At 48.9% G+C, this 14,176-nt stretch overlaps 1 pseudogene; it reads right to left on the reverse strand.

Moving 5' to 3' along the window:
• Positions 1-2,579: 2,579 nt before the first annotated feature.
• On the reverse strand, positions 2,580-11,970 carry LOC136319726 (phospholipase A and acyltransferase 3-like; annotated as a pseudogene).
• Between the last annotated feature and the right edge of the window lie 2,206 nt (positions 11,971-14,176).

Here is a 14,176-nt window from a genome sequence, read left to right on the forward strand (position 1 = left end):
ATTATACCATGTGATTGGCCATGTAATGGGCTGAGCCAATCAGATTCTCTCTAAGGACCATGAACAGGAACAAAGGAGCTGCAGGCACTGAGCGACATGCTGCTGAGCTGATGTGGATGGAAAAGGCGTGGGGTTGAGGACCAGAGACGTGAAAGTGAATAAAGATACTAAGTGTCCCTGCAACCAAGAGGAGCAGAGAGTAACAGGAGAAATGGGGGGCTTCAGCCACTGGTGGCTGAGTCACATTAACAGCAAAGAATCTTGGACACAATTTCCACCGCTCAAGTCCCAGGCCCCAGGGCAGGCCAATGGATCCTGCTCTTGTTCCTTACAGGGCTGTCTCCCCTGTCCCTGTCCCTCGTGTATCCCCACACCATAAAAAGAACCCCGCCCTCCAAGAGCAAACTGAAGAAAAGTTGTGAGTGGCCAGGACGACCCTCAGTGAAGCTGGAAGGAACAGGTGTTGCTCAGCTCAGGCTGCGTGACAGCACAGCACCCCCCGGGGGCGGCAGCACAAGTTACAGAAGCTAGAAGTTCAGGGTGAAGGTGCTGGCGAGCCTGTCTTCCTGTCTTGTAGATGGTACCTTCTCGTGAAGTCTGTAGCCAGGCATATACATGCTATATTACTGATTTCGTGATTTTATTTAGTCTGACTAACCATGAAATAGAGCTAAATAAGAAGGTACTAACAAACTAAACTTATAAAAATTTTTCTGTAAAATGTTAAATTCAGTTTGTTGCTCTTATAACTATGATTTAGTATTACCAGTTTAGTGATCACAGTTATATATTCTGTAACAAATCAAACATGTATATAATCCATCCTGTGCTTTCACCTCTGGCCAAGCTGGCATTACAGTTAAAAGGCCAGTTACCCCCCAGCTGACGTACATCAAGGGTTAACATCCGAGCAAAGAAGAACCTCTCCTCTCTCCCACACCCTGAGGCCTCCAGTTCTGATTCTTGCTCAAGGCCAAAGAGGACTGCTTGACTGTGGGAATCGGGAACACTTGTTACATGAAACAAAAATCCTAATTTATCAGTTACTTGCTAGATTCAGTTCCTGTAACAACCAAAGAGAGAAACTGTGCTTTCTGATGTGCCATGTCTGACAGGTATGGGGCTTTCATCCACTTCTCTGAACGAATCGCGCAGAGTCCCCTCAGTAAAGAATTCTCAATCCCTCCTTCTGATTCCTTTGCTCTAGTTCTGCTTATTCCCCTCTCCTTCACTTCTTTTTTTAAATTTTTTTAATTTTTTTTTTTGTTTTTTTTCAGAAAGAGGGATAGTAAGGAACAGACAGATAGGAACGGAGAGAGATGAGGAAGAATCAATCATCAGTTTTTCATTGCGACACCTTAGTTGTTCATTGATTGCTTTCTCATATGTGCCTTGACCGTGGACCTTCAGCAGACCAAGTAACCTCTTGCTCGAGCCAGAGACCTTGGGTCCAAACTGGTGAGCTTTGCTCAAACCAGATGAGCCCACGCTCAAGCTGGCGACCTCAGGATCTCGAACCTGGGTCCTCCGCATCCCAGTCTGACGCTTTATCCACTGCTCAACCACCTGGTCAGGCTCCTTCTCCCTCTTTATATAAATCCCAGCCTGCACCAAGAGGGAGAGATGGCATTTTGAGGACAGGAGTCCCCCCATCTTCTCAAGGGGCCGCATATGAATAAACTTTTTTTTTTTTTTGTATTTTTTTTTCTGAAGCTGGAAACCAGAAGAGACAGTCAGACAGACTCCCGCATGCGCCCGACCAGGATCCACCCGGCACGCCCACCAGGGGCCACGCTCTGCCCACCAGGGGGCGATGCTCTGCCCCTCCAGGGCATCGCTCTTTTGCAACCAGAGCCACTCTAGCGCCTGGGGCAGAGGCCAAGGAGCCATCCCCAGCGCCCGGGCCATCTTTGCTCCAATGGAGCCTCACTGCGGGAGGGGAAGAGAGAGACAGAGAGGAAGGAGAGGGGGGTGGAGAAGCAAATGGGCGCTTCTCCTGTGTGCCCTGGCCGGGAATCAAACCCGGGTCCCCCGCACGCCAGGCCGAAGCTCTACCGCTGAGCCAACCGGCCAGGGCCATGAATAAACTTTCTAACCAGCACCTGTATCATGTCGTTGGTTTTTATGTGACAGGTAGCCAGACTTGAGGGTCATTTTTTCCAGTTTCATGTCCTCACATGGAGAAGAGAAAGAGAGCTCTGGTCTCTCCTCCTCTAATAAGGACATGAATATCATCATGCCCACCCCAGACCCTCACCACCTCCTCATGACTTCCTCTAAACCTCATCACCTTCCACTGGTCTGCCTCCAACTATCACCATACTGCAGGGTAGGGCTTCACCATGGATTTGGGGAGGGGCCGATACAAACGAACATTCAGTCCCTGACAGAGCCCAACTGTGTCTTTAATAGAATTCACACTGGGATATATTTCCTCAAATAACATCTTTTTGGGCTTATATTTAGCTCCATTAAAATCAGCCTAACCGATTACAAACCACAGTGAAATCAATAAACCAAACCGCAGACCAGCTGGCCACGCAGGACTTCTCCATTCTAACTAGCTGCCGTTCGGATGGTCACCTGAACTGTCGCTTTTCCCGCTTGCTTCCCTGCGACAGGAGCCCGATGAGGGCGGCGGCAGCCAGGCCCTCTCCTAGGAGGCCCACTGTCCCGACTGCTTCGGTGACGTGCGGAGAAGAGAAGGGACGTCACACTGCACATCAGGGAAGACCCGCCTGGCCCTTGTCCTCCTCAGTGGAACCGCAGAAGGAACAACTGTTGGCACGGACGGGGGTCCCAAGAGGGCTTTCCACCCAGGAAAGCGAGGAAGAGGAGCCCAGGGAGCGGAGAAGAATGAGGGAAAGAAGGAGCTCCAGGGGCAAGGGCAGCACTGGCTTTCAGGAGGTACGTAAAGTGTAACAGAGCCGCAGGGGTTGCCAGGAAAGGGCAGAGGGGCAGTGCCCGGAGGTTGTAGGTCAGGGCTGGCCCACTGCGAGCCTCAAAGCAAGAGCAGAGTTGGGGAAACCACTCCTGTGGACTCTCACTGCCCAGGGCCAGAGGGCGGGCAGCTGGTCTGGATTGTTCCAGATGTCCCCAGATCTCAGCCCACCTCTAGGCACAGCGTAGGCACTCATGACCGATCTGCTGATCAAATGTCGTGACTGTGAGTGCACTTTATGGGATAAGATCACCTCACTTCTGTGCTCATAGGGGAGGGTCTGAACAAGGAAGCAGGTGCTCCGAAACATAGAAGGTGCCGTGCAGACGTGAGGATGACCCTAAGCGCCTGGTCCTCAGCAAGCAGGCGGGAGCCGCCCCTGCACACATCGTGGTGTTGGCCCAGCGGCCTGAAGACTATGAGAATGCCTGCTCTCCAGGGGTCAACACTGGGCGGGGCCTTCACCATCACTGTACTTGTCTTAATCCACCCCAAATCGCTATTTATAACCCTTGGGTTTATATGCCCACAATACAGAGGACAAGACTGAGGATAGACAGTTTAACGAACTTACTCAAATCCACACCACTGGCAAGTGACAGGGCCCAGGACGGCCTGACATCCTAGCCAGCACATGTAAGCCCTTCCCGGCAGGAAGAAAAATATATTTAATCCCTGGCCAGTTGGCTCAGTAATAGACCATCAGCCCAGAGTGTGGAAGTCCTGGGTTTGATACCCAGCCAGGGCACACAGGAGAAGCCACCATCTGCTTCTCCAACCCTCCCCCACCCCTTCTCTCTGTCTCTCTCTTCCCCTCCTGCAGCCAAGTCTCCACTGGAGCAAGTAGGCCCAGGAGCTAAGGATGGGTCCATGGCCACCGCCTCAGGCGCTAGAATGGCTCCAGTTGCAACTGAGCAACACCTCAGATGGGCAGAGCATCGCCCCCTGGTGGGCTTGCCTGGTGGATACCAGTCCAGTGTATGCAGGAGTCAGTCTCTCTGCCTCCCAGCCTCTCACTTCAGAAAAATACAAAAAAAAAAAAGTCAAAACAGAGACCAAATAGCAGATATCTGTAGACTATCATTAATTTGAGCCATGAATTTGATCCCTGGAAAGCAAGATGGGATATCTCGGATGGGCCCTTGGGGTTTCAGCACAGGTGCATGATAAGGCAGCCTCCTCACTCCCAGTCCACCACCCACCCCGACCAGAAACAGGCCGAGGCCCCTCAGCACAAGGTAGAGAGACCCCACCAGCAGGGTCGCTGTCCGGCACCAGGGAGCAGTGCCCGGGGGGCCCTGGAACAGCCTGGGCTCCATGCAGGCTGTTTCCAGAGGGTGTGGGTTCCCCTTGCCCTCTTCCCCTCTCACAGGAACGAGCTTAATTAATCCTCAACCAGCCTGAATCTATCTACAGTGCTTGGCCTAATGTGTGAACATTCCAGCAAGCCAAGAAGGAGGATTGGAGTGTGCGCTGCGCCCACACGGACAGGACTTCCGGGAGAAATAAACCCACCTCCAGGGAGGCTCCCTCCATTTCCATCTACTGCTTCTGAATTCCAAACTAGAAAAAAAAATGCCAGCTATTTCTCTAAATGAAATTAATCCTGCTTTGGCTGCTTGGTTGGACAATAATGTCTGGCCTGACTACTCAAATTACATGGCAGACAGTTTTCTTTAACTCAATGAGCTCCATCAGCAGCTGCACGGACATGAAGAAACAGGAACATATGTATGCAACGTACCATGTACCAAAAATCCCGTCAGGCAATGCGGTCTTTCAGATTATCTGAGACCAGGAGTCAACTACTTCTGGCATGTGTGTCAAATCCAGCCCACCCCTTGTTTGTATACAGAAAAAAAAATCTTAGGAGCACAGCCTTACTCGTTCTATGAAGTATTGTCCACGACTGCACTTGTGCCGCAGACCTACAACAGCCGACTGAGTGGGGAGACAGGGACCACGTGGGCCGCAGAGTCTGAAAGATTTACACCCTGGCCCTTCACAGAAAACTTGCCCGACAGGACCAGGCTTTTCCTCCTCCTGGTTCACACTGTTCCCTCGGCCTATCAGCCTATTGTCTTTGTCACCCCTGTTCCCTCATTGTCTCCAACTCATTTTCCACTTCTAGTTTAATCATCAGACTCAGCTCAGGTGTTACCTCTTCTCTGATGCCTTCCTGGACCTAGGTTCGAATCCCACCTTTGCACAGCGGCGACCATGTACTAGAGACCCAATACCTAATTGTTGAATGAGCTTGGATAAGCTGCTTCCGCACTGTGGGCGACAGTGTCCCCTTCTGTACAGTGGGGGCAATAAAGCCAGCCTCTGGGGCTGTGGGAAGGATCCATCTCAGGGCCTGGCAGTCTGGGAGGGGGCTTGAATATGGGGTGACAGTCACGGCTGTGACAACACCCCTAACTGCAGGGTCTGCACTTCCGACTGGCAGGTCTCCCCACCCTCGTCCCTCCCCCACGGTCACATCCTCAGGGTAGGGATTCAGTGTCTGATAATTGTCTCATTCGTGCCTCTGTCCCCACCCCTGCTCCGCCCACACTGAAGCCCAGCCTCTGTCAGCTGAGGGAGTGTCCTGGTCCCTGGGGACGGGGACACAGGCTGAGGTCGCTGCAGGAGACTCCGTAGCGCAGCTCATTCACAAAGTGCTCACGGTTCTCACTGGTCAGCTTGTAAAGCACCTCCTGTCCCACCAGCTCCCCTGCCTGCTGGACGATTTTGCTGGGAGGCAGCGGCGGGTACTTGTCGTCATGTTTGTTATTGACATGGTACTTGTCACTCCTGGCCACATCGAACAGCTCCTTCTTCACTACGGCCCTGTCAGTCAGGGCGGACATGATGCTGGCCTCACCAGCTCCCGGGATTCCACCTGTGGGTCCCAGAGAGGAAAGAGAGGGAGAGATGGTCCAGGGCAGGCCCCTGGGGATCACAGCGGGCAAGCAGGCAGCCCCGCTACCCTCAGCAGCATCATAAGGATTAGCTGTGGGAGGACCTTGCCGTCCTGCTTGGCTTCAACTCAGAAACAGGGCAGACCCTCACACAATGGGATGCTCAGCAGTAAAAAGGTGTTTGAAGAAGACAGAGGATGTTCCTGGGCTCTGGTTCCTCTTTTCTTCTTCTTCTTTTCTTTTTTTTTTTTTTATGACAGACAGACAGATAGGGACAAACAGGATGAGAGAAAGATGAGAAGCATCAATTCTTCCTTGCGGTACCTTAGTTGTTCATTGATTGCTTTCTCATATGTGCCTTGAGGGGGGGAGTTCCAGCCAAGCTCATAACCCCCTGCTCAAGCCAGGGACCTTGGGCTCAAGCCAGCGACCTTGGGCTCAAGCCAGCGACCTTGGGCTCAAGCCAGTGACCTTGGGCTTCAAGCCAGCGACCTTGGGCTCAAGCCAGTGACCTTGGGCTTCAAGCCAGTGATCTTTGGACTCAAGCCAGCGACCATGGGGTCATGTCTATGATTCCACACTCAAGCCAGTGACCCCAAGCTCAAGCTGGTGAACCCGTGCTCAAGCCGGTGACCTTGGGGTTTTGAACCTGGGACCTCGGCATCCCAGTCCAATACTATCCACTGCGCCACCACCTGGTCAGACTGATTCCTCATTTTTAATGCAAAGGATATGAATTCTTCCAAAGGACCACGTGAATTCAGATGTCACTGAAATATTCAGGACAGGCCAGATTGGTGCAGGGCAAAGATACCCAGGTCCTAGTCCCAACTTCCCCTCTCTAAGTTGTAGCTCAGAAACTGTAACATGCCTGACCAGGCGGTGGCACAGTGGATAGACCGTCGGACTGGGATGCAGAGGACCCAGGTTCGAGACTCTGAGGTCACCCTTGCTCGCCAGCTTGAGCACGGGCTCATCTGGGGTTTTTTTTGTGTTTTTTTTGTTTTGTTTTGTTTTGTTTTCTTGAGTGAATCAGAGAGAGGGATAGACAGGGACAGACAGACAGGAATGGAGAGAGATGAGAAGCATCAATCATTAGTTTTTCATTGCGTGTTGCAACATTTTAGTTGTTCATTAATTGCATTCTCATATGTGCCTTGACCGCGGGCCTTCAGCAGACCGAGTAACCCCTTGCTGGAGCCAGCAACCTTGGGTTCAAGCTGGTGGGCTTTTTGCTCAAACCAGATGAGCCCGCTGGCAACCTCGGGGTCTCAAACCTGGGTCCTCTACATCCCAGTCCGACGCTCTATCCACTGCGCCACCGCCTGGTCAGGCTCATCTGGTTTTAGCAAAGCTCACCAGCTTGGACCCAAGGTCACTGGCTCCAGCAAGGGGTTACTCGGTCTGCTGTAGCCCCACGGTCAAGGCACGTATGAAAAAGCAATCAATAAACAACTAAGGTGTCGCAATGAAAAACTGATGATTGATGCTTCTCATCTCTCTTCCTTCCGTCTGTCTGTCCCTATCTATCCCTCTCTCTGACTCTCTCTCTGTCCCTGGGGAAAAAAAGAAAAAGAAAGAAAGAAGGAAAGAAAGAAGGAAGGAAGGAAGGAAGGAAGGAAGGAAGGAAGGAAGGAAGGGGAGAGAGAGAGAGAGAAAGAAAGAGAGAGAGAGAAAGAAGAAAGAAAGAAAGAAAGAAAGAAAGAAAGAAAGAAAGAAAGAAAGAAAGAAAGAAAGAGGAAAGAAACTGTAACCACTCCTACCTGAGCCAGAACTAGGGAACCTTAGCAGGCTAGGGTGACATTTTTTTGTTGGTTTTGTTTTTTTTTAGCGGGGCACGGGGGACAGCAGGGACAGGCAGACAGGAAGGGAGAGAGATGAGAAGCATCAATTCTTCCTTGCAGCATCTTAATTGTTCATTGATTGCTTTTTCATATGTGTCTTGACTGGTGGGCTCCAGCCAAGCCAGTGACCCTTTGCTCAAGCCAGCAACCTCTGGGCTCAAGCCACCGACCATGAGGTCATTTCTATGATTCCACGCTCAAGCCACTGACCCAGCACTCAAACTGGTGAGCCTGTGCTCAAGCCAATGACCTTGAGGTTTTGAACCTGGGCCCTCTGCATCCCAGGCCATTGCTCTATCTACTGTGCCACCACCTGGTCAGGCAGAATTTATTCTTTTACATAAAAAAATACACATGGTCTCCTCCACCCCCGTCCCTCAGTATGCACCAACCCTGAGTATCTATCTCCTTCTCGGCTTCTAGTTTTTCCCTTTTTTACCCCTTAGTCTTCCCACCTCTTTCTCTATTTCCCCCCACGCACGCACGCACATACTCTCTCCCCTGCAGCTTCCCCAAATCCCCCATCTTTCCCCCTTTCCTCTCCTCATCCCTGCCCCTAGCCTCCCCTTCTCTGCCATGCGTTTCTACCTTTCCCCGATAGAGGGCAACCTCCCCTAAATTGCTGTGAGCTAAAATTTTGGCATTTTTATCATAGACGCTTAGATGTTTACCCAAAAGAAATGAAAATTTATATTTATATGTACAAAACAAACCTGCATGGGAATATTTATAGTGATTCCAATAATTGCTATTAAAAATAAAAAACCAGCCTGACCTGTGGTGGCGCAGTGGATAAAGAATTGAGCTGGAACACTGAAGTTGCCGGTTGAGAACCCCGGGCTTGGCTGATCAAGGCACATATGGGAGTTGATGCTTCCTCTCTCTCTCTCTCCCTTTTCTCTAAAAAGTGAATAAATAAAAAAATAAGTAAATAGCCACCCCAATGTCCTTCAGCTGGTGAACAGATAAATGAAGGGCAGTCCATCCAGACAATGGGACACTGAGCGATGAAGAGGAGCAACGTGGGACACGCTACAATATAAATGAACCTCAAGATACATTACGCCAAGTTAAAGAAACTAGACAGAAAGGCAATCTTCCATATGATTCCATTTATATCATGTACCGGAAAAGGCAAAACTAGAAGAAAAAAAAATCATAGGTTGCCAGGAGCTGGGAGTGGAGAAACGGAAGAGGGGCTCAGGGGAACTTTGGGGGGCTGGGGGACTCCTCTGTATCTGTATTGAGCTGATGGCTACATGATCATATGCATTTGTCACAACTCATAGAACTGTATACTAAAAAGAGTAAATCTTACTATTAGTAAATCATTCCTCAGTAAGTTTAGTTTTTTATAACCTGAATTTGAAAAAAATATGTGTATGCATCTACACACATGTGTATACACACAGCTGCTGATACCTTCTTGGCATGGCTGTAGATATGCCATTACTTGCAGATATCTATTTTATTTGGCCAAATCTCCGCTGTTGAGTGGTTTCCATGGTTTCAGCATTTTCTTTCATGCCGTGAGGCTCTGGAAGGGGAGAGAGCTGGGCTCAGCGCCCGCCAGGCCCCACATTGGTGCTCCACCACACAGTCCTCCATCTCATCCCTGCACGACCGGGTGGTGGGGAGTCTCATCTGCTCTACGGAGGGTGCAGCTGAACTCACGGGGGTGAAGTCACACCTGCCAGTCACAAGTCAGTAAGCGGAGGCCCAAGGATTGCAAACGGGCTCTGTCTGGTTGAGAGACCCATGCCCCTTCCACTACACCGCGCAGTCAACTGTAGACATTTCCTGCTCATTTGCTCTCGCCCCCCCCCCCCAGAACATCAAGTACACATGAAGGGATGCTTCCCTAGGACAGTGGGCTGGCTGGAGCTGAACCCCATTCTCTCCTGAAATAAAGGTCAACAGTCTCCACTAACTCACTGCTAAGGGAAACAGCAGTCGATACACCTGGCAGGAAATATCCTTCAGCTGGTGGTCTTGGAGTGCGTCCTATGCAAGCACTGAAGTGAGAACAAGCACATAAGTGTGCAACTGTTCACACTCACCACCTCATCCCTGTGCTCAAAGAAAGAACCCAGGCTTACTTAAGGGGCCAGGTGGACCACGTAGCCATCGCCCACATAGATGGCCCAGTGCGAGTAGCCAAAGCGGAAAATCTCAATCAAGTCTCCGGGTCTTGGTTTGGCCTATGACAAAAAACCAGAGACAGGCTGAGGTTAATCCTCACAGGGAACATTCTAGAACCTGACCTGTAAGAAGCCCCAGCCCAGCCTGCAGTCTCTCTCTGATCATCTTTTATAGGAAACAGAGGAGGGAGCTCTCCTTGCACAGGTGCAAAGTCCCTCCTTTACTGCGCCTGCTGGGCTGGACACAAGCTCCTCGGGGGACGAAGAAGAGAGATGGAGAGGGTGTCCGGAAGGGCAGTGTGGGCAGGTGGGCAGCACTGAGTGTGGCGGAGAGGTGTGCACAAGTGGGCATGAGCACATTTATAGACAGAGCATGTCTGCGTCAGCGAGTGGGTATATGATTCCCGGGAAGTCTAGAAGTCCTCACAAAGGGCCATCTTCGGCTGGGCCAAAGATCCTGCCTAGTGAGTAGAAGAGCAAGATTGAAAGCTGGCTCTGCATGTTTCCAATGTTACGCCCTTAACAATCTCAGAACATCCCAGGCCCCGGGCAGCTGAAGTCTGGGCTCAAGGCCAAGTCCCAGCTGGGGATGGGAGGCTGTGATTGGAGCTGGCAGGAGGGCAGTGCCCTTCTGGAGTTTGCAGGAACAGGGTGTATGTTGTCCTGGGCACACAGAGAACTTGAGATACCGTACACCCTTCTCACAAAAGTTCTATTTTACCATCACTCTGAGCTCAGCCCGCACTCCTCCTCCGCTGACTCAGCTGAGCCAGGTCACATGGGGCCGACCACCTGACCAGGGGGCTGGGCTGCGGCTGCTGGGCGAGGTGAGGCCGCAGCCAATGGGAGTCTGCTGGGGAGACGTGGTTGAGGGAAAAGCTTTTGACTCGAGGACGCATGCGTCAACCTGACTGAAGATGGAACAATATGAGCATCAAAAAGAAGTGCATCGAACACATGAATAATGCTATTAATGTGCTCATAATTGTATTTTTAATATTTACTAACTACCTTTGGAGGATGCAAAAGAATCACCACCATATTATTTCAGAAACTGCTAAATAAAGGAAAAGATTCAAGCATTTCCTAAATGAACTGTACTCAGGGAACCAAATTGAAAATAACACCAAAACCCCAATCCACAACACAACATTCAAAAAAGTAGCTATACTTATGTATGCAAATGAGTAGAAAGCATCTGGAAGGACACACACCAAGCTGTACAGAAAAAAGGACTCTCTGGGACCAGAAAGGTGGTGACTTCAGCCTTAATGTTAACAGTTTCAATTTGGATTTGTGTAGGGGTGTGTGTGTGTGTATGCATGTGTGTGTATGTGCATGTGTGTGCGTGTGTGTGTGTGTTTAACAAGAAAAATGCATTCACATATTCTCATAGAATTAAAGAAATTAATTTTTTTTTAAGTTAGGGCTTTGGAGTCAGGTTCAATTAGGTTCAAATGCCCTTTATCTCTTGGATAAGTTTGGATAAGTCGCTTTCCCAGAGTTAAGTGCCCTCAACTGTAAAGTTTACAGAGTTGTTGCAAAAATTAAATCAAAGCCTTTTGCACGGTGTTGGGATGCATGAGGGTTCAAGGAATGTGACTATTATGGAACCAGAAGGAAGAAGCCACACATGGAAGGGGAAGAAGGGGGTGGAGGGAAAGTCGAGGAGAAGAGGATAAGCTGTTTGGAGATGAGGGATGGACTAGAACACCTTCCCGGCAGCACCCACCCGGCCCCCCTCCGCTGTGACCTGTTTTCCAGGTCTCTCCCTCCCCAGTTTGTCCCCTACACCCAGGACAGGGTGACTGAGGAGGCAGGCCTGGGCGGTGGGCAGGGGCTGTCCTCCCTGAGCCCACCAATCCAGCCCCCTCAGGAACGTACTAGGGACCCCTCCCCCTCCCACCGGCACTCACCCCCTACCCCCAGAGAGCGGCTCTCAGCCGCAGCAGGCACGGTGGCCCTCTGTGCCAACGCTGCAAACCAACAAGGAAACCCACTTAGTCACCAGTGACAGAGTTACAGCATTTAAAATAAAAGCTTTCTGGGGACTTACCAAAGCCATCCTTCTGTGAAGATGCTATCTGTGTGTTGCCACCTGTGTGTCCAGCCTTCTATAATCTTAGGAGTTTCGTTTTCCCTCTGGCCCTGCCCAGGAGCACACACACCTGTATTTAAAACCATGAATCACATGATGCGATCCTAGGTAAGACATCTGTCCAAGTGACCTAAGAGTTATGCTTTAGTAAGAGAAGGCTCGTGTTTTTAATATCTAGATTTAGCCTGATCAGGAGGTGGTACAGTGGGTAGAGCATCAGACTGGGACACAGAGGACCCAGGTTTGAAACCCCGAGGTCACTGGCTTGAGCACGGGCTCACCAGCTTGAGCTAGGGGTCACTGGCTTGAGTGTGGGATTATAGACATGATCCCATGGTCACTGGCTTGAGCTCAAAGGTCCCTAGCTTGAAGCCCAAGGTCGCTGGCTTGAGCCCAAGGTCCCTGCCTTGAGCAAGGGGTCATTCATTCTGCTGTATCCCCCAGTCAAGGCATGTATGAGAAAGCAATCAATGAACAACAAAGATGCCACAACAATGAATTAATGTTTCTCATCTCTCTCGCTTCCTGTCTGTCTGTCTCTATCTCTCTCTCTGTCTCCATCAAAAAATATATATATCAGAGCAGAGATAAATTACGTAGAGGCTAAAAAAAAAACAATACAAAAGGTCAATGAAACCAAGAGCTCTTTGAAAAGGGAAACAAGATTGCCAAACCTTTAACCAGATTCGTCAAGAAAAAAAGAGAGAGGACCAAATAAATAAAATTAGAAATGAAAGTGGAGAAGAAATAACTGACATCACAGAAATAAAAAGGACTGTAAGAAAATACTATGAAGACCTCTATGCCAAAAAATTGGACAACCTAGGCAAAATGGGTAAATTCCTTGAAAGATACAATCTTCCAAAAGCGAATCTAGAAGAATCAGAAAACCTAAACAGAGTGATTATAACAAATGAAATTTAAACAGTTATCAAAAAACTCTCAGCAAGCAAAATCCTGGACCAGATCGCTTCACAGGCAAATTTTACCAAGCATTTAAAGAAGTAACACCTATCCTTCTCAAGCTATTCCAAAAAATTCAAGAGGAGGAAAGACTCCCAAGCTCATTTTACGAGACAAGCATTATAATTCCAAAACCAGGTAAAGACACTACAGAGAAAGAAAACTATAGGCCAATATCCCTGATGAACATAGATGCTAAAATTCTCAATAAAATATTAGCAAACCAGATCCAGCAGTACATTAAAAAGATAATACATCACGATCAAGTGAGATTTATTCTAGGGAGGCAAGGCTGGTACAATATTTGCAAATCAATAAACGTGATTTGTCACATAAACAAAATGAAGGATAAAAATCACATGATCATATCAATAGATGCAGAAAAAGCATTTGATAAAATCCAGCACCTGTTTGTGATAAAAACTCTGAGCAAAGTGGGAAGAAAGGGAACATACCTAAACATAATAAAGACCATCTATGATAAACCAACAGCCAACATCATACTCAATGGGCAAAAATTAAAAGCAATCCCCTTAAGATCAGAAACAAGGCAGGGGTGCCTCCTTTCGCCACTCTTACTAAACACAGTTCTGGAAGTTCTAGCCACAGCAATCAGACAAGAAGAAATAAAAAGCATCCAAACTGAAAAGGAAGTAAAACTGTCATTATTTGCTGATGACATGAAATTGTACATAGATAATGCAAAACTCTCAGCCCAAAAACTGCTAGACCTGATAAATGAATTCAGAAGGTGGCAGATATAAAATTAATATTCAGAAATCAGTGGCATTTTTATAGACCAACAATAAACTGTCAGAAAAAAAATTAAGGAAACAATCCCCTTCACTATTACAATAAAAAATAAATAAAATAAAGTACCTAGGAATAAATTTAGCCAAGGAAGCCTGACTGGGTGGTGGCACAGGGGGTAGAGCATCGAACTGGGACATGGAGGACCCAGGTTCAAAACCTCGAGGTCGCCGGCTTGAGCGCAGGCTCATCTGCTTTGAGCAAGGCTCACCAGCTTGGGCCCAGGGTTGCTGGCTTGAGCAGGGGGTCATTCGGTCGGGTATAGCCCCTTGGTGGGGCACATATGAGAAAGCAGTCGGTGAACAGCTGACGTGCTGCGGTGAAGAATTGATGCTTCTCCTATCTCTCCCTTCCTGTCTGTCTGTCCCTATAGGTCCCTCTCTCTGTCTCTGTCACAAAAATTTAGCCAAGAAGGTAAAAGATTTGTACTCAGAAAAGTATAAGACATTGAAAAAAGAAACTAAGGAAGATAGAAA

Source organism: Saccopteryx bilineata, chromosome 1, assembly GCF_036850765.1.
Source record: "Saccopteryx bilineata isolate mSacBil1 chromosome 1, mSacBil1_pri_phased_curated, whole genome shotgun sequence".
Classification (NCBI taxonomy): Eukaryota; Metazoa; Chordata; class Mammalia; order Chiroptera; family Emballonuridae; genus Saccopteryx; species Saccopteryx bilineata.